Below are 26899 nucleotides of genomic sequence, written 5' to 3'. Positions count from 1 at the left end.
CAATATTGATGTTAATCAGGTTTTAACTGGACATGGTAGGTCTCCGTTCTATTTCAACCGATTTAATCTGAAGGAAAATAAACTATGTAATAGTTGTCAGGTTGATGGTGATTTTGTGGTTGATTGTAGTTTAACAGCCCCTATTAGACGGATTTTTAACATTACTGATTTTAATGTAAGTGCCATTAATTTTAAAGTTTTTAAATCATATACTATTACTCTAATGAAGTTTATCAATGAAAATAGGGCGCTTGTAGGAATCTTCTGTTAAAATTGAATTTTGCGCTTTTTTATGGGTTTCAGATATCTGCGGTGTTTTATGTTGTGAATTCGTGTTTATGGTTTTTACTTCCTTGTACGAAGTAAAAAGGAAGTATTGTAATCGCGAAACGTTTCAGGCAGCATATTTCAACGAAAATATCCATTTTTACCGCTATCGAATGCAATTTAACGATGTTTTTGCCTGATATCTGTAGGTAAAGACAGAATAAAATACTCTTTTTCTTCAAAAAATTATAAAACTACTTTAAAATTAATTCTGAAGAGAATTTTTCGTGGCGTCTGTACGGACGTATGTACGTACGTGCGTACGTACGTGTCTCGCATAACTCAAACGAGTAGCCTCAGAACGTTGAAATTTTGTATATAGGACTGCTGTTAACATGTAGATGTGCAGCTCGTATTTTGGTTGCAATCGGCCGCACCAAACGTATATAAATATATTTATGTATATATCCACTCCGTTACCCGGCTCAGTGATCTCAGTTTCTTTACTCTTATATGTTTGTTATATGTCTTTAAAAATGATTGTATTATGTTGTTTTTATCTTCCGGTTAAAGTTTTTATCCCTTTAGTAAATCTGTATGCAATATTTTGAGAATTATCAACAATTTTAAAGTTGTCCAAGTGCCGCTAAACCTTTTTTATATGCGGCCATTGATGTTTACATTTGAAACAGAGACTAGTGGATTTGTTGCCAATCTAGAGAAACTTAGCTTCCCAACAACAAAGATAACGCATTCATTTCTGATTGCCAATTAAATCATGCTTAATTCTTTCTAGAATTTTTTCGAGGAAATAAGTGTTTAAGATTTATTTCGTAATTTTTAATATAGATATTTTGAGTTTTTATGTATTTTTGCCTTCTCGCGAAGTGAGAACTGAATTAATTAAATGAGAAATACTCGATCGTCTGTGAAAAACTGTTTCTTTTTTGTTTTGTTTAGTTAATTTCTTTTATACATCATTCTAACTTTATTATAGTATTTGAATAGAACATGTGGCAACGATTAGATAATTCTATTCTTTAAATGATATAAATTTTATCATGAGTTATTATGAGTTATAATGTTTATTATGAGTTATAATATGAACGAAATATATAAGTTAACTGTTATATAATTATTGGATTATATAACAGTTAACTTAGTTTCCGTTATATAATTATTATATAAGTTAACTGTCATATAATTATTAATACTGTTAAGTGAATCTAGCGCCAGAGTGTCGCTATGGTAAACAAATACTAGAGTGAATTTTAAAGAATGCATTTATTCTATTGTGGTTTATGCGCTGTCGGCGAAGTAGATTTAATTCAATCCAATACGTTTAAATGAAATGCAAGAAAAAATGCATATAATTTAATATTCCTTACAAGGAAGTCATGTGGTGTACACATCAGATTTTTTTTTAATGTTTTACAGTAAAAACAAAATAACATTCGGTAAGAACCTAGAGGCCATTCGAATTTTACTGAAACAATTACTCGCTTTAAACCATAAATTTGAGAATTGGTTTTTACTTTCCCTTTCACAGACAGCTACTAGCGTGTAATTAATTTTTTTTTTCTCGTTCTTGGGAATCGGGGAGAAAAAAACTATTTCATTAGCACTGCAATTTTCTTGTAAAGGAACACGTTGATTTTCAAGTACGAAAGGGATCAAAAGTTTTCCAACCAACATATTCTGAGATCTCTTGTAATTACATTTTGTACCAAAATAATTTTGAATCAGTAAAATAAAGTATAATTGCATTACAGAATTAAGACAAAGCGATGAAGTGCCGAGGATATTGTGGATATCTTAGGTATGACTCTGTGATCCATTTCGAACCACTGATGGGTTATAACTGTTTTGGAAAGTGCCCGCATCATATTAGTATTTATGTTCATCCCTATTATTCGTTTTGTAATCTGATACATCTTAAGAACAGAGCCTATATGCATCATTGTTAGGTACTTCGTAGTGTCTCTTATATATGTTTCTTAAGCAAAAATTAGTTAATGTTTTAAAAATATGAAGCAGAAGATAAAACAAATTTGAAAGTTAAGATACGGCCTTCCAGGTGCCATTTTCGAGTGGAGGACTACGTTATTCAAAATATCATGCTTTAGATATCGTTGTTTTTTCGCAATGAGAGAAATATACATACATTCATGCAGATTCTTCATTATTTAATTTCTTTAAATATAATACAGGGCGATAATGTTTGCTGGCAATATTTTGAAAAGATGTAGCGATTTTACAGCTATTCGAACGGAGAATGCCGTTTCGAGAATAATAGCCCTTCTGGGTTAATGCCCTTTTGGGCTATGAAAAGCCCTTACGGAAACAACCAATGCTCCTTGATTTATAAGGATAGCACTTTAGATACCGATTTAAAAAAACCGAAACTGTTAAAAAATACGTTGCCAAAACTGATTACAATTTTTACTACAGTAATAAACTGTAATTTCAGCTCAAAATCACGAACCGCGATCCCAAGAAAAGCGTGCATACCCATCTATTCTTTTGTTTTATTAGCTGTCACCTCTTCTTTTGTAACCGTTACCTTCGTTTAAAGGTCGTCTTTCAAACAAAGGAAAATTTAAATGTTTTTGACAAATATTCCACTGCTTGTCATTACATTTCACTGTCAGTAGCTGCGACGGATTGGAAGAAGATATTTCTTGGAATTTCGAAAGAGTATATTTCATATACATACGCTATGTTGTATACGAAATGTATATGTTACGGTGAAACACCGAAATCCGGAGAATGTCGACTTTAACCGGTGAATGTCAACATTCACCTAGTCGCTTGGTGTATGTCTGAAATATTTTCCAAATACTCTTATTTCTGACTTACATCGGTAAATGTCGACATTCACCATGTACTAATGGTGAATGTTGAACATATAACAATATTATATTTTCTTCTCCGTAATTCAATCACGAATAAACGCACTTGACACTTGAAATAAGAACTTAAGAACATGAGAACCTAAAACACACAATACATTCAAAATGAGAAAGGAAAATAATAGAAGTTAAATACTTAATTAATTATACAGTACGTTCTAAATGAGAAAATAAAATAACAGTCATAAAATACTTACTAAATTATGTGATTCAAATCTTATTTATTGCAACAACTTAAACTATTATGGCACTTTATGACCTCTCTTTTCGACTTTCACCAGAGCATAACTGTGATTGTCGACATACACGGGTGAGGGTCCGAATATACAAGAATGTAGCGAAATATTCGGTCTTTCATCGACGTATTTGGTGAATGTTGATATTCTCCGGTGAAAGTCGACATTCTCCAATTTCGGTCTTTCACGGGAACATATATATGTTGTAAACGCTATGTTGTAATTATTACCTTCTGTTGCTCTTGTTCTGTTTTATCATTTTGCTTTGTCACTAAAATTTAAAAAAAATACATAAAACAATACAGAATATTAAAACAAAAATCTGAAAGCTTTCAGATTTTACATTACGCCCAAAGGGGCGTTTTTTAACATTTTGTGGGTTACCTTTATCTATTAAATATCATAGTCTTCGCACTTAAACCATAAAATTCAGCTCAACAGCAATGTTGCAAAATAATTTTATAATAAGCATATCTTCAGAATTTCCGGTACACAGTCTCGCGCGCTGGAGATAAAAAAATTTTTCCCTTACAGTGTTGCCATCACTCGCTGAGAAATCGTTGAGTGTATTAATCAAAAATTCGTTTAAAATTTACAAAATATGAAATAGGTAATAAAACAAATTCCATATTCCAAATTTAGGCTTCCAGATACCCATATTCGAGTGAAAACGTTACGTTATTCAAAATTGGATGGCTCTAGGTACTGTCGTTTTATCACAATGCGAGAACACATACATGCGTTTATGGAGATTCATTATTGAATTTCTTTAAATATAATACAGGTCTCTAATATTTGGTGACAACAATTTGAAAAAGTGAACCGACATTTATAGTGAACCATTGTAAAATGCAAAACGAAATTAATAGCCCTTCTGGACCATCTTCTGAAAGCTTTCAGATATTATATTATGCACAAAGGGGCGTTTTTTTTTAACGTTTTGTGTGTTGTCTTTACTTATTAAATATCATGAGCATTCACAAAACAATATTACAAACAACAATATCACAACATATTTAAAAGAGGGTATGTTTAGAATTTCTGATACAGTCTCCAGTGTTGGAGATAAATTTTTTTTTTCGTACAGTGTTGTCATTGCTCGCTTTAAAATCGTCGAGTTTGTTAATTAAAAATTCTTTACTGTCTGACAAAACATGAAATCTTTACATATAATAAAAGAAACAGTCTGTCTGTGTGTGTATGTCTTTCGTTCACGCTGCGCGTAAGCTAATAGACCCACGGCTACGAAATTTGGTACATAGGTGCATCTAGACAAGAGCCGGTGCACCTCGAAGCGATTTTTTCGAAATTCGAATTAGAATTTTTTTTTATTTTATGTTTTGTGACGAAATCGCGTCATTTTGACACATAATGGGCTATAGGAAAGCGAGATTTTACTCTACACACTCCATTTTCACATCGTTTATGAAACGTAGGCACTTAGCTATTTTGCGAACTTAAAATAAATTTCGTGTTTCAGTAAATCGATTGTATACGAATTTATTTCACAAAGGGAGCTTAACACCTTTTCAAAGGGGTTTTTTCTAAAAAAGCTTATTTTTAAAAATGTACAGTTTATTTTTCTTTGATTTTTGGACACGTTCAACTTTCATTCTTGCGACTACTTTTACAAAAATAATTTTGGAAAAATGATAATATTTTGTATTTTAAAAAAACATTTAAATGAAGCTTCCGAGTACACTTCTCACATCTCACATCTTTAAAAATCTGATTTTGGCAACAATTTTCCTGTCTTATTGTTGTTGATAGATTTTGATGAAATCGCATCATTTTCAATAGTTTCATTCTTTTAAAAATATGGGTTTGGCAACAATGTTTCATCCTATTTCTTATGTCACTGTTTTTAAGAGATTGGCCTATTTCATTGTCATTTTTTTATATATATAATACATTTTTATTGATTTTTTTTATATAGTTGTTCTGCAGAGTAAAATTGTGTTTGGAAGTTTTTATTTTTTGAGTTTCTTTCGTGTTATGTTTTGCTTATTTCACTGTTTGTAAGATATTGAAAAGTTTTGCATGATTTTTTTCTTCAACGCAAAGTTGATTAATTTTTTATTAGGATAATTAATGTTTGTATAAAGGGATATAACCTATTTCATTGTACTTTTTTTCCTCTTGAAAATATAATATTTCTCATTATTTCTCATTACTATATTTCTCATTAATTATACTTTGCTTTTCAGAATTTTTTGATTTTGTATTCTTTTATGTTATTTATTGCTCATTTCACTGTTTTGAATGATTTTTTTAGGAAACAAAGTTCTTAACCTCCTTTATACCATTTTAGTTCTTACGATTTTGCAAAGGAAAGTTAGTTAATTTATTTATTAGGGTAATTAATATTTGTATTAAGGGATATTGCTTATTTCATTGTAATTTTTTTATGCGTAATAACCTTTTCTTTATGGTTCTGCAGAGTAAAATTCTACGCAGTTTTTAAATTTAACGTTTGGTGTTTTCTCTTCAGCCATTTTTTCCGAACATTTAAAAGCCAGACGAAGGCTGGCAGCGAAGCTGCTAGTATATAATAAAACAAATTCCAAAGTCCAAGTTATGGCTTCCAGATCCTCATATTCGGGTGGAACCGTACGTTATTCAGAATTTGATCTTGTTTTATCACAATGCGAGAAACATGCATACATTTATGCAGATTCTTCATTATTTAATTTCTTTAAATATAATGGAGGGGTGTAATAATTGGTGGCAACAGTTTGAAAAGTTAATCGACATTTATGGCGCAAAATGCCAAAAGGAAATTAATAGGCCTTCTAGACAAATTGACCCTTTCCGATAAAAATTTTTGGAAGAAGTTATTTTAGAAGGTGTTCTTCCATTTATAAAATGATATGGTAAAGTCTTTATTAAGGAATTTCGGCTTAAGACAAAGTCTTTACACAAGTGGGAAGTGTATAGAAACTACGTCACAGACGCGGTGAGACTGTGTTATCAAAATGGAGATCACTCATGAAAACAATTCGAAATATCCGAATTTATTTACAGAAATGGAACTAAGTAATTTAATTTTTGCATCGAAGTTTTTGGATCCTGCTTAATGAAGTTTTGCTCTTTTCTGCCCGTTTTTTATGCCCGAAGCAACAGTAGAAACTGCATAATAACAGGGTGCAAGGTTTCTATGCGCATCATTGCGCAAGTTCTCACCAATCAAAATTCCAGACATGTTAGGCCTTTTGAAAAAAACGTCGACAACATAAAACTGGTTTGTAAACAGTAATTATTCTTTTTAGCTTTTGTTTTTCACGAGAGATCTGAATGCAAAACATACACGAGAAATAAAACGTAGAAAATGTTTTAAGTGATTATTTTTAAACTTTCTGCACTTCCAGTCACGCATAGAAACAAAGGAACATTAAAGAAAAATTTTAAAAAGAGAAAAAAAATGTCTGAAAGGTTTCAGATTTTAAATTACGTCCAAAAGAACTTTTTTTCATTTGTTATAAATCTGTTATTTTTTTATTTTATTTGTCATAAATGATATGTTTATTTGTTACTTGTTATTTTGTTTGTTAATCAAAAAGTCGTTTAAAATTTACAAAATATGAAATAGATAATAACAAAAATTCCATATTCCAAATTTGGACTTCCAGATGCAATGGATTTATTCAAGTGGAAACGTACGTTATTCAAAATTGGATGGCTCTAGGTACCAATTTTCCAATTAAACCATAAAATTCAGTTCGAGAGGAATATTGCAAAATAATTTTAAATTCAGGATATCTTTAGAATTTCTGATACACAGTCTCACGCGCTGGAGATAAAAATGTTTTTTTCTCTACAACGTTGCCATGGCTCGCTTTGAAATTTTTGAGTTTTTTAATCAAAAATTCGTTAAAGTTTTACAAAATAGGAAATCGATCTAAAACAAATTCGAAATTTTAAACTTGGTCTTCCACATGTCCATATTCGTAGGAGGATGACGTCATTCAAAATTCGATGGCTATGTAGCGTTGTTTTATCACATTGCGAGAAATATACATACACTTATGCAGATTTTTCATTATTCAATTTCTTCAGATATAATGCAGGACTCTTGGGTTGCAACAGTTTGAAAAGTGAAACGGACATTTATACTGATTCAACGCAAAATCGCAAAACGAAAACTATAGTCCTTCAGGGACAAAGCCCCTTTAAACTAAAAAGTTATTTTGAAAAAAAAAAAAAAAAAAAAAAAGAAGCATTTTTGAGCTTTCAGATTTTAGATTCGTTCAAAGAGTATTTTTCCCTCATTTACAAATACACGAAAGTGAACCGATATTTACAGTAAATCAACTCAAAATGCTAAAACGAAATTAATAGCTATTCTGGCCTAACTCGCTTTGGGCTAAAAAAAACCTGAAAGCTTTCAGCGTTTTTAAACGTTTTATGTGTTAGCTTTACTTATTAAATATCATATTTTTCGCATTTAAAGTACATAAAACTCAATTCAATAGCAATATCACAAAATGTTTAAAAGAGCATACTAGAATTTCCGACACACTGTCTCGCGTGCTAAAGATAATGTTTTTTCCCCGTACAGTGTTGCCATTGCTCACTTTGAAATCGTTAAGTTTCTTAATCAAAAACTCAGAAATGCTTACCAAAACATGAAATAGATAGATAAACAAATTTCAGGTTCCAAATTTGTGCTTCCAGATGCCCATATTTGCAGGAGGATTACGTAATTCAAACTTAGATGGCTCTGCTAACGCAGCTTCAGGCTAAAGAGACTGCTTTTACATTTTATAATAAATGTCTTGCACTATAACAAATTTTTCAGCTCAAAATATTTATTCACTACATGTTCTTTCTAATGATATATTATATGAAATCGCAGTTTGCATACCAGTATCTATGGTAAAAGACTATACTGTTACGAATTTGGTATTTAAAAAGCTAATGTTAGTTCAATTATAAATTAAATGGTTTTATTTCCCGCGCAGTGCAGCGCGTGACGAATATTAAAAGAAAGCTAAGCCGGAAAATTGAAAATACAAGAGCGCGTGCATTAAACTTTTAATAAATATCTCTTTTTGATTTCGAGAAAGTACTCGAAAATTCTCGCGCGCCATTTTAAAATCTTATAAAAGGAGGAAAACCTCTCATTCCGTTGTAGTTACTTAGTTTGTTGTTGTTTAGAAAACTGCTCTTGTTGATTGTAGCGAATTCGCGGATTAGCGTTCTTTAGTTGTTTTGAATTAAGTTCTCATGAATGTTTGAGTAGTTAGAAGATACTACTGTGATATATTGTGATACTGCACGATTATTTGAGGACATTTAATCATATTTGTTGTGATAATCATAAATTTTCTTCATTTCTCATCGGACTTGTGCATTCATTTCGTAACGAACCCGTACGCACGCAACAATACTAACCAAAAATATTATACTCCATGTTTTTTCGACTGTTTTCCATCCATGAGATTTTTGTTATCATTTAACGGAACAATATTCCGCTAATGAAGTATTCATTAAAGGAATTTGAACGAACACGCCATTTTCTTTTCTAGGTCAGAAAGAAAAAGCTGATTTCTAAAGAAATTTAGCGGTAAATTGTGATGTAGATCGAGCGCCTTATCGTACTGGAGCTCTAGTAATTAAAGACTTTACGGACAAGGAGATGGGGTTACTCATTAGATACTATTTAGATAACATTAAAAGTTTTTAAATTTTAAATTTCTGTTGTAAGAAAAACCAGCACCGTTACAAATACTTTACTAAAAGTTCTTTGAATTGTTGAAATTATCGGGTCAGTCCATAAATTCGTGCGCATTTTTTGGTAAATTTTTAAATAATATAAGAAAACACAATTTAACATTTTAATCAGTTATATATTCCTCCATTATCTACAATGTCTCGCCATCTTACAGGCAGCTTTTTTATGCCATTGCTGTAGAAAGACTCTGGTTTTGATGCAAAAAAACTTGAAAGTTCATTGTGTACATCCTGTTTAGAATTTAATTGTTTTCCCAGTTAAAAATTTGTAAGGCACGATATAAGAGAAAATCACTTGGGGCAATATCTGGGGAGTAAGCAGGACGTGGCAAAAGCTCCCAATTAAATTCACTCATTTTTGTGCAGCGTTGTTCGGTATGGTGTGGTGTATTTAATTATGGCAAAGCACACTAGGGCTATCTGCCTAAGGGAAGTGATGCCTTCGAAGGAAAAGGTCGAAAAAGGTGCACCACATCTATTGATGACAGAAGAATAAAAAGACTATGTCTCCAAGATAGAAAAATGTCATCAGCGCCATCAGAAGTGACCTGAATGATGCTGGTGTTTCTGTCAGTTCAAGAACAATCAGGAGAAGATTAACAGATGTTGGACTGAGAGGTAGAATTTCACGAAAAAAGCCTTATCTTAATTTTCAGCAACGAAAAAAAAAAAAAAAAAAGACTACAGTGGGCAAAGGAACACATTAATTGGACAGATGATTCAGTGGTCGCAAGTTATATGCAGTGATCAAACTAAGATATCGTTATTCGGTAGTGATGGGCGAAAATATGTAAGACGTAGAATAGGAGAAGAGCTACATCCTGACTGCATTCAAACAACTGTGAAGAACCCAGTTTGTGTTATGATTTGGTCATGCATGTCAGCAGATGGTATAGGTCGCCTTCATGTCATCGATGGGACACTGAATGCCAGAAAATACATTGACACTATTCTAGAACCAAAACTTCTACCTTCCATCAGAGATCTCTTTCCCAACAATGCTTCGTTTATTTTTCAGCAGGATTCTGCTCCTTGCCACACGGCCAAAATATCGAAAGAGTGGTTTCGTACAAAGAGCATTAAATTGTCATGGCCAGGAAACTGTCCTGAACTCAATCCTATCGAAAATTTGTGGCACCGTTTGAAAACTCTTGTCCGAATGAGGCTCCCATCAAATAAAAGGGAACTACTTGAGGCTATAATTGTTTCGTGGTATCATGTAATAACGAAAGAAGAGCTTAAAACTCGTGTCAGCTCAATGAAACGTCGATGTGAAGCTGTAATCAAAAATAAAAGGTACCCTACTAAGTACTGATAACTCACTGCAATCATCTGTATTTAATGTATATCGATAACTATTATCGTTTAACGTTTTTGTATTGCAGATAATTGAATTTTGTGTTTTGTATTGAATTCGGTAATAAGTTCTCTTTAAAATGATATATACAAGTTTGCATTTTGTGAAACGTAACGTTTTCTATAAGCATACAAAGTCAAAAAACATAAAAATTTCCAAAAAGTGTCCACAATTTTGGCCACCACTGTATTTCTGGAATATCACCAATAAGTACTATGTTATAATTTATGGCCTGCACATATAATTTATGGCTGATGTCAGTGTTTTTAAATAACTGAGGTCATGAAGTGCGTGCTGACATGCTTCATATGCTGATTGAGCCTTTATCAATTTCTACTGCTATTATGTTAAAGTGAATGACACTGAATGACATAATACAAACGTCAGATTTTTTTTTAATAGCTAGATAAGTTTCGCAGAAGAAAAGCGTGTTTTTGATTCATACCGCGCAGCAGAAACTAAACGTGTTGTCCTTGAATGAAACAAGTTCTCAATTTATTCATCCCAAATATCAGGTTTCCTTTCGAAAGGTTCGCGGCTAGCTACGCAGCATCTTCTGCATCATTTCACGGTACATAAAGCCATTCCATATTGAAATACCCCGATTGTATTTTTTCAAAATAAATCTTTATGTGTATATTTTATGCGTGGAACTCTTAACGATGTAGACCACAGACCAATGGTTCTCAAACTTTTTTTGCCTTAACCACCACTTGCACAATTCCTAGAGGATCATTGCCTTCTGTCTCTTTTCCAAAACTCGATAAACACGTATGCATTTAAAATTAGCAAAGCAAGAATCTTGTGGAGTAGAATTTACTCTCAAGACTCTACCGATTTCGAGGCCAAACAGGTGCAGGTCCCTATTCATCAGGAACAAAGAAAACTGCAACGAAGGGAAGCCCTATTTGTGTTTGTACTTGAAAACCGTACGAGAACGTTCACTTTATTCCGTTTGGGTGTAAATATAGCTTTAATAAGAACATAACTGTACTGAACAATGAGCATCTACAATCCATTTATATAGAGCATTCTTCTAATATAAGTATTTTAATGTTAATATTTTTTGACACAAATCGGACTTTTTCTAAAGTGACATGCCAATTTTATTTTTCCATATTTGGATTCCACGACTCAAATTATGCCTAAATATTAAATTTTGTAAAATTTGGGCCTAAATTTACTGAGAACTTCAACAATTTATCTTGGCACATATTTTCAATTTGCGCCAAGAATGTTTATAACTTGGCGAACGTCTTAATTTGTATCAAGTCATTTTCGTTTTCTTTTTATTTCCTTGTACGAAGTAAAAAGGAAGTATTGTAATCTGGAAAAGTTTCAGGCAGCGTATTTCAACGAAAATATCCATTTTGACCGCTATCGATTGCAATTTAACGATGTTTTTGCGTGACATCTGTACATAAGGACAGAATAAAATACTCTTTTCCTCCAAAAAATTTATAAAACTGCTTTAAAATGAATTCTGAAGAGAATTTTTCGTGGCGTCTGTACGAACGTATCTCGCATAACTCAAAAACGAGTAGCCTCAGAATGTTGAAATTTTTTCTATAGGACTACTATAACATGCAGATGTGTATCTCGTATTTTGGTTTCATTCGGCCGCCCCAAACGTATATAAATATATTTATAAATATATCCTTTCTGTTACCCGGCTCAGTCATCTCAGTTTCTTTACTCTTATATGTTTGTAAATTGTACATTTTTTGCTTTAAAAATGATTGAATTATGTTCTTTTTATCTTCCGGTTAAGGTTTTTATGCTTTTAGTAAATCTCTATGCAATATTTTTAGAATTATCAACAATTTTAAAGTTGTTTAAGTGCCGCTAAGCCTAATCCTCTTCTTGATGGCCTAGAAAAACGTAGCTTCACAACAACAAAGATAACGGCTTCATTTATTATTGCCAATTAAATCATGCTTAATTCTTTCTGGAATTTTTTCTAGGAAATAAGCGTTTGAGATTTACTTCGTAATTTTTAATATAGATATTTTGAGTTTTTATGTATTTTTGCCTTCTCGCGAAGTGAGAACTGAATTAATTAAATGAGAAATACTCAATCGTATGTGAAAAACTGTTTCTTTTTTTGTTTTGTTTGCTTAATTTCTTTTATACATCGTTCTAGCTTTATTATAGTATTTGAATAGAACATGTGGCAACGATTAGATAATTCTATTCTTTAAATGATATAAATTTTGTGCATTATGAGTTATAATATGAACGAAATATATATGTTAAATATTATATAATTATTGGAATATATAACAGTTAACTTAGTTTCCTTTATATAATTATTATATAAGTTAACTGTTATATAATTATTAATACTGTTAAATGAATCTAGCGCCAGAGTGTCTCTATGGTAAACAAATACTAGAGTGAATTTTAAAGAATGCATTTATTCTGTTGTGGTTTATGCGCTGTCGGCTAAGTAGATTTAATTCAATCCAATAAGTTTAAATGAAATGCAAGAAAAAATGCGTATAATTTAGTATTCCAATTTAATATTCTAATACAAGGAAGTCATGTGGTGTACACATCAGATTTTTTTCATTGTAAGCGAGCGGAAAGAAAAAGTCATTGTTCTTTTTTTCACATTTTAACGAAGTTCATAAACCACATTTGGCGTTATTATCGCTTATAACGAATATGCCAAATTTCATAACGCGCCAACACGAAAATTTACGTATATAATAGGAAATTATGAATAAAAAACTCAACGAATATGCCAAATTCGCTCCAATATTATCGCTTATAACGGATAGTTATTATCGCTTATAACAAATATGCCAAATTTGATAACGCTTCAATAATATCGCTTATAACGAATAGTTATTATCGCTTATAACGAATATGCCAAATTCACGTATATCCTAGGAAATTATGAATAAAATACTCTCATGTTTTGCAGGTATGCTTAGATATACATCTATTTTATGATCAGGGTAAACATTTTATAGGCTATAATTCAATATATCTTTCGAAAAATTTATAAAATTTATTTAAAAATACAAATTTAAAAAATACACCATAAAAAAGGGCGAATTTTATTTGGAATGGACCTAAATTTCGAATTCTGGAAGAAGAAATCAAGTAAGTTTAATAAAAGAACAGAACTATTACATATATATATCAAATTCAATTAACACTGAGGAGCTAAAATTTTATAATGACTTTTTCTAACAATGACTTTTTCTTTCCGCTCATTTACAATGAAAAAAATCTGATGTGTACATCACATGACTTCCTTGTATTGGAATATTGAATTGGAATACTAAATTATACGCATTTTTCTTGCATTCTTTGAGAGCTATAAAAACTATACCTGTGATTTTTTTACAAAACTGGACACTTTTTTCATAATTAGAGTCGTAGAATCGAAATATGGAAAAAAATAGTCATGTCATTTCAAAAAAAGTCCGATTTTGTGTCAAAATACCTACATTAGAACAATGCTATATATAAATCTAATACATATCCTAGTTCGCGCTGTTGAAATACGAAAAACGGAAGTTCAATTTCGTAAATCCGCCCAGCAGAACGAGAGATATAGGAATTGTCTATTTTTTCCCCTTGGCGCAGTGTATGTTTAGTTAGCTGAAGTAAGATTAGGTACGTTATAGTAAGTTTATATTTATTTACATGCAAAACATATATACTTTTATTTATGCATTGAAGAAAACTTTAATAAATAAAAAAAAATTCGATTTGCACACCACATGACTTCCTTCCGCGGAATATTAAATTATACGCATTTTCTCTTGCATTTCATTTAAGCGTATTGGATTGAATTAAATCTACTTTGTCGAAAGCGCATAAACCACAATAGAATAAATCCACTCTTAATTCACTATATTTGTTTACCACACGGACACTCCGGCTAGCTTCACTTAATATCGTTACGTTTCGTTCATATTATAAATCAGAATGCATATAAAATTATATCATTTGAAGAATTATCTAATCGTTGCCAGATGTTCTATTCAAATATTATGATAAATCTAAAACGATGTATAAAAGAAATTAAGCAAACAAAAAAAAAAAAAAAAAAAAACAGTTTTTTTTCACAGACGATTGAGTATTTCTCATTCAATTAATTCAGCTCTCACTTCCCAACCAGACAAAAGTACATAAAAATTCAAAATATCTATATCAAAAATTACGAAGTAAATCTTAAACACTTATTTCCTCGAATAAATTACAGAATGGATTAAACATGATTTAATTCGCAATAATAAAAGAATGCGTTATCTTTGTTGCTGCGAAGCTTAGTTTCTCTAGATTGGCAAAAACTCTGCTATTTTGTTAAGTTTAAAATGTAAACAAACATGTCCGCCATCGCGAAATTCATTAGGTTTAGCTGCACTTGAACAACCTTTAAATTGTTGATAACTCCACAAATATTGCATGCAGATTTACTAAAGGTATAAAAACCTTAACCGGAAGATAAAAACAACATAATTCAATCAGTTTTAAAGCAAAAAATGCACAACTTACAAACATATAAAAGTAAAGACACTGAGATCACTGAGCCGGGTAATAGAGTAGATACATATATACATATATTTATATACGTTTAGTGCGGCCGATAGCAACCAAACTACGAGGTGCACATCTACATGTTATGGCAGTCCTATATACAAAGTTTCAACGTTCTGAGGTTAATCATTTTTGAGTTATGCGAAATACGTACGTACGGACGCCACGAAAAATTCTCTTCAGAATTCATTTTAAATCAGTTTTATAAATTTTTTTGGGGGAAAGGAGTCTTTTATTCTGTCCTTACGTACAGATGTCATGCAAAAAAAATCGTTAAATTGCATTCGATAGCAGTCAAAATGGATATTTTCGTTGAGATAGGTTGCATGAAAAGTTTCGCGATTACAATACATCCTTTTTACTTCGTACAAGGAAGTAAAAAAGAGACTAGGTTGTCATTATTTATTCTCAAGTTTAGTCCCACTTAGGAAGTTTTCATAATTTATTTAGTTTAGTTTAAATTACAGTAATGGTTCATTAAACAAGTTACAGTCCTTTGGAATAAATGTCAATCTGAAAATTTATTATCTGGCTGCCAATATACTTGAATTACAGAACGGGAGCTAATAAAAAATATCTTGTAAATACCAAACTTCGAATAAAACAAACAAATAGAAATTTGAATTTCTTCTTTGATACGTCTAGTTTTCTCTGGATATTATTGTTAACGCATGTTCTAATAAATGTTTAGTAAGAGAAATGTTAAATTTATTAAAATATTTATCCCAAAGCTCTTTGGCCCAGAGTTGCTATTAATTTCGTTTTGGCATCTTGCGTTGGTTCACTAAAAATGTCGGTTCACTTTTCAAATTGTTGCCACCAATTATTATCGCCTTGTGTTATATTTAAAGAAATGGAATAATGAAGAATTTGCATAAATGTATGTATATGCTTCTGGCATTGTGGGTACTTAGAGCCATCAAATTTTGAATAATGTACATTTACAGCCGAATATGGGCACCTGGAAGGCCGAATTTGGAATTTGTTTTATAATCTATTTCATATTTTGTAAAACTTTAACGAATTTTTGATTAAGAAACTTGTAAGGTATTTCTCTCGCCCTTTTGGCGTGTTTTCGTGGTGTAGTGGTTTGCATGATGCTGGGTGCGTATTCTAGAGGTCCGTGGTTCGATTTCCGGCGAAGACGTTACTCATTTTCTCAGATCTCCTGCTTCCAAAATATCCTAATGTCGCTACAAACTTAACGATTTAAAAGAAGCCAGCATTGGCAACCCTGTACTGAATACAAAACATTTTTATCTCCAGCGCGCGAAACTGTGTATCGGAAATTCTAAAGATATGCTCATTTTAAAATTATTTTTCGATACTGCTGATGAACTGAATTTTATGGCTTAAGTGCGTAGAGCATAATATTTAATAAATAAATGTAACACACAAAACGTTAAAAAAACGCTCCTTTGGGCATAATGTAAAATCCGAAAGCTTTCAGATTTTTTTATTATTATTATTTGATTACCCCCCCCCCGAAAAAAATTGGTGCCCATCAACGGTTTTCAGATCTTGCATTCGGCCAGCATGCAATCTAAGTTTGGCACTACTGTTGTAGAGTACATTTTACTTACCCAAGGCAAACATTAGAAGAAGGAAGATTTCTGCTTGAAATTTTTTAAGAAAATATAAAGTTTTTGATTTTCTCACGACAAGGTGATATCACTGAATGACTGCTTGATGTCTAGAATAAATTTCCACATATTTCTGTAGAGTAAAAGGCCGGATGTTATGAGTAGTTTTAAGAGCTGTTTAATTAGACTGCGCGTTAAATTTTATTTAATCTAAAAAAGGGCACGAATATGAAAAAAAATTAAATGCAACTTAGAATTTCCTATTTAAAAAATGAGAATAAAGAGCCTAAAATTACACTTGATATTATATAAATAATCCTGTTTCCTTAAAAAGCAGTGTTTTCGTAGTTTTACTCTGAATATCGATTTATATAGGCTTGTAAAACTGTCTTTTCGCATTTTTTTTTTTTTTTTTTTTTTTTTTTTGCTTTTCCAGCGTTTCTACTGCAGTTTAAAATCATAAATAAGTTGCAGTAATGATAATATCAGCCTAAATAAGTCGTCTCGGACTAGCTATCAGCGAGCCGCATTTAAGGGGGGCTTACAAATGCATTTCCCGTAAATTAATTAGCATTATTATGATATTACTATTATTATGAGAAGAATTTTGAAGAAAGGTTTATGATTTTAATGATTTACACTCCAGTTTTATTGTATGTTATTTTAAGTGCATTTAATATTTGTTAACATATGTTCGTAATAATTCGTTATTTAAATGTAATTTGTTTACATGTTATAATTCAGTAATTGTAAACTGGAGTATCTCGCTTAGTTTGTTAGCGTATATTCGCGCTTTTATTTTCTCATTTCAAAGAATTGAATAACTAGCATTAAGGAATTGTAAAATTTCTTCAGTATTATTTGCAAGCACTTGTTATATTCCTCAGTGTTTCTTTATGTATGTACGAATGGAACGTATGGTAAATCCTGAATTGATTTGATTGCTTAACGGTATAATGAATAAATTTTCAACTAATATATCCTAAATTTCAGTCTTTTTCTGAACGAAAATTTGTACAGTTCCAAAGGAATGTGCAGAATTTCATAAGTATTATATTTTACATTTTGAATGTAAACACTGCTTCACATTACTTCGCAATAATTTCAGCTTTCTAGTTGTTTGAGCAGTACAGCAAAAAATAGTATTTTAACACAGTAATTAATTTACATTTACATTATACTCTACGAAGATTTAAACGCCAGATTTGTTTACAATTATATGGCGATACATCTACCATATACCGTATTTATCTTCTTTTCAAATCGCGCCAACATAGTAATTACACCAAATTGTTTTCTGGGCATGCGCAGTATGCAACATTTGTTTAACACTGTTCAACTCAATGTGCGGTCTGCCATTACGCTTCCCGGAGCTCAACACGCTCTCTCGACGATGCACTAAGAGACTCTTTCGATGCACTCGACAACACACTTGGCGCTAGGCTTCCAGGCACTCGCTCAATGACTGACTATCAGATCGCTAGACGAGGCACACATACTAACTGCCTTCGAACCAGCAGGGTTTATGTAGCTTTCGGCTTGTGTTCGAGAACATTCTGGGCTACGGTAACAATTCGTTTCAGAAAGTTCTCCATCCGTCCATGGCATATCACCAAGTATGTCGCCAAATGGGCGATTTCTCGCCAAATGTGGCAACCGTGCCTTCCCTTGCCATTTTATGGCAATCCTAAACCTGCTTTGCGGGGAAGCTATCTCACCGGGCCTGTACATTTCGTAACATTGTTTTCTATTTGTATATAAAAACACAAGGCAAAAGTCTTTTCTTTTTTGCTAAGTAGTGATCATTATATTTCTTTACTGAAATCGAATTATTTTTAATTCGAACGGCACAACACAATTCTTTTTCTTCATAACATTTTTTTCATTATCATTAAAAACGAATGTCAGGAATGTCCCAGAAAATCTAAAAAAGGGAGCTAATTAATTTGCGCTGGGAGAATAAACTCATTCAAAGATCTGAAGCTGCAGATCTGATTAAATTTTGTCCATACTTGTCAAAAGATAAAACACCTCAGTCACGAATTTTTTTCAGTAAGAATAATCACGTTGTTGGAGAGTACATTTACATGTAATCAGTTTTTTTTTTAAGTCAAAAAAAAAAAAAAAAATATCCCCCCCCCCATTTTCAGTTGTTTTTCGCAGTCTGAAAAAAATTATCCAGAATAACTGACGAGCATCTGTAATTCGTGATGCAGATAGTTTCACGTAATGTTTCTCCAAGCTTTCAAACTTTATCAAAAGCGAAATGTAATGTTCTGTTATAAGGTGTTTCTCCTACCTTCTTAGCATACCTTCGTAGTGTAATGGTCAGCACACTCGGCGCGCATTCGAGAGATCCGTGTCCCGGCGAGGGCATTATACATTTTTCTCGTCTCCTGCTTCGAAATAATGTCGCTACAGCGGCGCCCGAACTAAAAAAGGTGGTAGATGAGGATTCTCCACCACCAGGATTTGGCGATTGGGTCCCCTAATTCCCAGTAGCCCTTTAAAAGAGGAGGTATATAAGGTATTTCTCCCGCCTTCTTAGCATGACTTCGTGGTGTAATGCTCAGCACGTATTCGAGAGGTTCGAGTCCCGGCGATGGCATTGCTAATTTTTTACGTTACCTGCTTTTACACTCACGTCCATAAATTAAGGATAATGCAAAATCAGGCAAAGGAAGAGTTAGAAGCAAAACAAATTTCACTTATTTGTAAAGCTTATTTATTAAACAAAAGGAAAAGAGCAAAAAAAAAGATGCTATATGTTTGATATTATCAAAAAAATTAGCGATTTTTTCTCCCTGGAGCAAATTACAAAGAAAACCTATTTACAAAAAACCAATATTACATGGTTGGTATGATTGTTAATACATTGTATGTCTCCCAGACGATGCAATACAGTCCGTACAACGCCTAGGCATACTGAGTATCAAATTATCGATCTGATTTTGGGAGATATTACACCACTCAAAAAGCAATGCTCTCCGAAGTTCCGGTAGACATGTAGGAGGAGGTTGACGGGCTGCAACTCGTCGGCCAAGCATGTTCCACACGTGCTCTACTGGATTCAAGTCCGGTGAGAATGCTGGCCAGTCCATACGGGTGATATCCTCGGATTGAAGGCATTCGCTTACGATGTTTGCACTGTGAGGACGAGCGTTGTCATCCATAAACCCAAATTGTGCGCCCGTGGCGCCCCGAAACAAACGTACATGTTGTTCCAGAATGATGTCCCGATAGATTTAGCTTGTCATGCTTCCAATTTGAACATGCAGGTCAGGTCTGGAACCCAGAATAATTCTACCCCAAACGAGCACTCCTGCACCACCGTAACGGTGTCGTTCAATGATGTTTTCTTGGTGGTAACGGGTACATGCAGCTCTCCATATGAATGTCCGGCGAGAATCAGACTGCGAGCTAAACCTGGACTCGTCGGAAAACATCACACAAGCTCACTGTTGCGGTGTCCACAATGCATGCTCTCTACTCTAGGCTAACCGCAGGCGACAGTGAATTGCAGTAAATGGAACGTATCTGACAGGTCTACGAGCATATAAACCAATCTGCCCTAAGCGTCTGTACACTGTCTGCCTTGAAATTGTCGTACCAGTGGCTGAAGAGAGCTGGCGAGACAGGTCTGAGGCTGTGCTCCGCCTGTTTCTTTTGGCAGTAACTGCCAAATACCGGTCCTCATTCGGCGTTGTAACTGTGGGGCGACCTATGCTGTAACGTCTACTCACATTACCATCATCTTCGAATCGTTGCCAAAGCCTGGAGATGACACTCTGGGCAATTCCAAGTTCGTCTGATACTTCCAGTTGGGTATGCCCACATTCCAGACGGTCGATAATTCTACCAAGTAAAACATCATCCAAATGCGTCCTTTGTGTTGTCATAACTATTCGGTTATTGCACTGAAATGCTTATAAAGCGCCTGTGAACAATTTTACTTCTTTGCCTGTATTCCTTATATATCACTCTCTCACACTCTCGTCATTGTACCTACCATCGGTGTCATCTGGTTACTTCCTGAAATTTGCATATGATTCTTGAAGATGTGTGTAGTGATTTTACAGGTGATATATTTATTTTAGAGTTCGATTTCCGCGTGACTCCGAATTATCCTTAATTTATGGACATGAGTGTAAATATGTCTCTACAGAAATAGAATTAAAAAGTTTATAATTATGCATACACAAATATATTTATTTTTCTCTATGCGTCAAAAAATTAATAAATTAACAAAACAGAAAATTTTGCTATTATTTGTTTTCAAGTTTTCCCCACTTGGAGAGTTTATATAATTTGTTTATTTTTAGATTAACTTAAGTGAAAAGTAAGTTATCAACCCAAAAGGGACGTAAGTCTCGCATTGGATATTAATCTCGAAACGTAATTTTGCGTTAAATCACCATAAATTGTGGTTCACTTTTGGTAGCACCAAATATTGTCTCCCTGTATTTTATTTAGAGAAATTAAATAATGAAGAATCTGCAAGAATGTAGGTATGTTTCTTGCATTGTGAAAAGGAACGGTACCTAGAGCCATCCAATTTTGAGTAACGTAGTCCTCCACCCGAATATGGGCATCTGGAAGGCTAAATTTAGAATTTATTTTATTATTTATTTCATATTTTGCAATACTTAACGAAATTTTTATTAAAATTATTCAACGATTCCAAAGCGAGCAGTGGCAACACTGAACGAAAAAAAAATATCACAAATGCAGGAGACTGTTTGTCAGAAATTCTAAAGATATGCTGTTTTTAAATATTTTGTGATATTGCATTTGAATTGAATTTTATGTGGTTTAAGTGCGAAGAACACGATATTTAATAAATAAAGGTAACACACAAAATGCTAACAAACGCTTCTTTGAATATAATATAAATTCCGAAACCTATCAGATTTGTTTTTAATTTATTGATATTACCACATCATACAAGAGTTCATACACGGAAATTCTGAAGATATACTGTTTTTAAATATGGTGTGATTTTGCCGTTGAATTAAATTTTATGTAGCGTGTGCTCAAGAACGTGATATTTATTAATAACTAAAGGAAACACACAAAATGTTAATAGTAAAAAGACAGAAAACAAAAGTCTCATAAATCCATTTCAGTAAGGAAACTGAGCATTGATATGATAAGCTGAGAAAAGATTGGAAAAAACAGAAAAATGTATGCAAACACTTAGCGCTGCATCGTGAATACTAAGCGTATACTAATATACTAAGCGTATACTAATATACTAAGCGTATACTAATATACTAAGCGTATACTAATATACTAAGCGTATACTAATATACTAAGCGTATACTAATATACTAATATACTAAGCGTATACTAATATACTAATGTACTAAGCGTATACCAGTATGCTAATATACTAAGCGTATACTAATATACTAATATGCTGCTGTTAATTTTATTCAGTTTAGCAATAAAATCGTAGATAATTTAACTTGCTATTCTGATGGCAGAAAAATTTATGGCAAGATTGGTTTCGCATTTGCTGTCTTCAAAAATGGTCTTGAATTTGAGCACTTTCAATTTAGAATTAGAGATGAATGTACCGTTTTTATAGCTGAACTTTTGTGCTTCAACTTCGCCATCAAATGGGTTCTCTGAACAAAATAGTGCTGTTTCAGACTATTTCATTTGTACTGATTCCCTTTCATCCTTGGAGATCTTAAAATGTATTTCTTCTTCTGATAATATCATTATCGAGATTCAAAAAGAACTGAAAAACCTAAAAGATAAAAATATTTCGGGTGTATTTTCATTTGTTTGTGGTCATACAGGTGTTGTTGGGAACGAACGAGCCGATTTCTTTGCTAAGGCTGCGACTAAGCGGGAAATTGACACTTTTGTCATCCTAATTCCTTTTATAAGAAGGTCATGTATGAAAGTATTGTGGAGTCGTGGAACCACGAATTTATTAATTCAAATAAAATGAGCTTAACAAAGAGATTTTTCTCTTCTATCAAGATGAGAATGTCATGTCATCACTTTTTCACACACTATAAATTAACCCAATTTCTTACTGGCCATGGAAATTTCAAAAGTTATTTGAATAGATTTAAGTTGAGATTCGAGTGTGTTTGTGATTGTAGCCTCGGTGGAGAGGAGAATGTTGAACATGTGCTTCTTCTATGTCCTAAATATAAGAACGAAAGAAAACTCTTGAAACTGGAACTGAAAAACTTAAATATTAACTGGCCTCCAGAATTTTATCAATTTATTTCCGAGAGAAGTGCTTTTAACACTTTTTTGTCAATTTATTGTGAAACTTTGTAATCACCCTTAATTTTATTTCAGTTTTTTCTTCTTTTTATTTTGTATTGTGTTTCATACTTACTTCTGTAAGCCCCATGTGATACTATGTGGTACATGGGGAACTTATTGTGTTTCTTTAATTAAAATATATATATATATAATGTGATGTACCAGCTTTTGTCCAAAATAAAAGATTGGTGAAGAATCATAAATGTAGTCGTAGCTTAAATTATCAGACGATAAGTTTAAAAAACAGGACCATTTATTATTATTCAGGAGAAATAGCAGTTACAAAATCAGATATCCGGAGTAAATAAAAAGAATTACTAATAACTTTTTGTATGAAGTTTACTGCATCGTGACATTCAAGAAAAGCACCCGATATTCTTTTGCGAGTCTTTTTATAGCCTCTGGAAAGGCGGAGCTTCCAAGAAATGGCGTCAGCCTCCTCAGCCAATCCAGTTCGCTTTAAATATCTCCAGAACATTCTAAAACTGTACGTGTAGAAAAGGCGGGAAAAACAACTTGACTACGGGGCTGTGGATTTAATTCCACGTACTTTCAAATAAGAGACCATCGCCATTAAAAAATGAAAAGAACATACAGTTAGAATTTAAGTGTATTCTTGACTATGGAATTTTGCTATTACAAATATATATATGCTGCTTTTCCTTTTTTTTATAATTTTGCTGTTATTTGCATATAGCGTAAGTGCGAATAAAATGATGCTTAATAATAAAGCTAAAAAGACAAAAAAAAAAGTGTTAGTAGGAGTGAGCGTAACAGCAGACTGCTAGACTGCGAGCTCAACGAGAGCGTAAAAAACCTTAAAAAACCTTTTTGAGCGACCGTTAAAATCTGAAATCTATCAGATTTTTTTTAGTGGCGTGTTCAGCATTTTGGAATTATTTAAATGTAATATGAGTCTGTTATGATAATCGTAAGCTGTCGATACGTTTGAATTACGAGTTGAAATTTTCATATTTTTTTTGCGGGTTAAAATGTTTAAATTTGGGACGGGAAATAAAAAACAAATCGAAGTTTTTCCTTTGCGTCATTATTATTACTGCTTAGGCAGATTTTGATAAATAGTTAGTAAATAAAGTTTAATATTTAGTTTTGTTTAAATAAACAAAAAAAAAAAAAAATTATTTTGTTTTTAAAAATATGGGCCTGTTAGCAGCTTTCAGATAGCGCACTGGCCCCGCTTTAAATAAATGCTACAATTCCATTGTTATATTTATTTGAGACCACTGGCTTAAATAAATATTACAATGAAATTTTCTGTAAGAAACTGTATGAGACATACAAATTTTCGCAACCGAAAGAAATTTAGTTTGCTTTATTTAAGGGGGCTCATACACCTTAAACCCCTTATTACCTTCGAATATGTGACTGTTGCAAGAATTGGGATATTTTACTTATTTTAAACGCAATTACTTCCGACATTTTACAGCTGACTACATAATACAGCTGCTTTGGAAACTAGTAACCAGAAAGTTTGCGTTGCCACAAATATTTTTGTAATTTAATCCGCTTTGTGAGAAAATTTTTCGTCTTGTTTCCGCCTTGCGTGCATGATAATTTAAAAATGGCTAATGGTACATACTTTAATGAAATTCTTTATATGATCACTATTTTCTAACTGAACCAAAAATCTGATGAATATTTTAATATTAAAAAACATTATGCACGAAAACATTACAGATTTTTTTAATAAAATATACTTCATAAACTCAACTCCAAATAAAATAAAAATTTAACATGAAGTTCTTAGAATATTTGGTTCACAATAGTTTCCTAATGTTATAAAAGCTATATATTAAATATGGAATTAAATTATTCGACAGAATGTTTTAAACCGAGCACGCAAGTTGGAAACATGGCAAAAACTTTTGTCACAAAGCGGATTAAATTACAAAAATATTTGGAGCAACACAAACTTTCTGATTACCATTTCAGAAAGCAGCTATATTATGTAGTCGGCTGTAAAAAGTTGGAAGTAATTGCTTTTAAAATAAATAAGTTATCCCAATTCTTGCAACAGTCACATATTCGAAGATCTTATGGGTTTTAAGGTGTACGAGCCCCCTTAAGACTGTTTCACAATATTAACTTTTCCCTTTTCTTGTACAGAAAACAAGAAATGAAAGTAGTATTTTATCTCTCAATTTGGAAAATTCAATGAAAGTTCTCAAACCATTATACTTAGGTAAATCATTTAAAGAAACGACGGGGGGGGGGAGAACTATTAAAATGCCTAGACAAAAATATTCTTTTAGGCAAAATTATTTTAATGACCATAACATGTAATAATAGGACTATAATATAATAACATCTAATAATAGGACTCCGATGTGAAAGACTTAAAATTCTAAAACTTATTAATAATCTGATGAAATGACTCAACTTGAAAAAGGAATACAGCTAAACAGAAAATATACAGAAAAATAAAGTAATCTATTACTCAATCAGTGATGAGTCCGCAAATTTTCTATAAATCTATTGCAAAATTAGCAGCGTGGGAAGACAAAGCAGGTATTTATAATCTTTTACCATGAATGCTTTCGCAACAAATCTAAAGATGAGAAAAGTTAAATATTTATTGCTGAGGATATGAAATTCGAAATCTTCTTGCGTCATTTGCTTAGCCAGATAAGGAATATATATAGGATGGAACAAATTAAGCTTATGTCGATTGTTTCCGTCCTAAATGTCGAAAGAATAATCTTTAATGGATATTACTAGAACTGGGAAAGAAATAATAACGGTGTTACAGCGCTGTTTTTAGCCCAAATTTTGCGCTGCTAAAGGCAACAAATGCAACCACAAGCAATGAATTTTGCACTGAACAAAATTTCAAAACATTTTATTACGTTTCGATTCTTAAATATGCTAAAATTTTGTTTTGATAGGCGTTACTGTAAGGAAAAAATTGAGTTTTCTTTCATTTGAAATGCTGCTGAGTCTAGGACAGTAATCGCCAATCCGTCGATTGCGAGCTACAGTGCGTGATCAGTTAACGAACAGTTCGAACTGCAAACAAATCAGACAAGAACACTTTCACGAAAGATTTTTGTGTCCGAACAACGAACACGTATTCGGATAACGAACAAAAACGAATTCTAACGAACACTTCTCGGCTCTCGGAGCATAATATGCAGGTTTACCAAAGCCAACGGACCAAAAATCATTTTTCATCTCTCTTGAATTATTATGTTGCTTGCCTATTAAACTTCAAAGTTCTAGATTAGGAAAAATATTAAGAGCTCGTAATGGAACATGAGGATGAACTGACGTTTTTGTGGTTTTAACCATGTGTAACGCGTTAATACGAGCAGGTTTCCTTTAGACAGTACTCTACGAAGGCATTTCTCCGTGTAAAGCCTTAGGGCGTAACACGTAAATACCAATAATACGCATCTCCAAACTTTAACAAACTCTGGAAAGAAAAGAAAGGAAGCAGATTGAAAAAAAAGTCAAATTCGAGAGCAATTTGTCACATTTAGCGTTTAGAGTCGACATCAGGTTAAAAAGTCATCTCCAGGTTAGAAATGGTTTTAAACGTTTGAAGAAATATTTGTAAAAAAATTTGGAATAAAAATTAACCTTGAATGGCAACAAGTATTTTACAATTCCTAACAGTTTATTTAAACTCTTTTGCTTGGTTCAAAAGTCTGAGCCTAGCAGTATGAACAATTTCTGAATTCTTTTCAGTAAAGGAATTCGGTTTATGTATTTTAAAAGCAACGTCAAATTATTGTTTAAAATTTTATAAGGGCTCGAAAAGGAGGCGAAAGTTTTCTGGTATTAAGATATTAAAATTCCTTATACGTTACTAAATCACCAGGTTTCAAATTACTTGCTTTAAAATTGGAGTCATATCTTTCTTTCTTTACATTATAGTAATCATCAGACCTTTTCTGAGAATCTTTCCTAGCTTATTCTATTGCTGAGTATTAATCTCGATTA

The sequence above is a fragment of the Stegodyphus dumicola genome, chromosome 8 (genome assembly GCF_044657685.1).
Source record: "Stegodyphus dumicola isolate Sdum_Otavi_A_Nest chromosome 8, ASM4465768v1".
NCBI lineage: Eukaryota > Metazoa > Arthropoda > Arachnida > Araneae > Eresidae > Stegodyphus > Stegodyphus dumicola.
Note: the sequence above shows the minus strand (reverse complement) of the source record.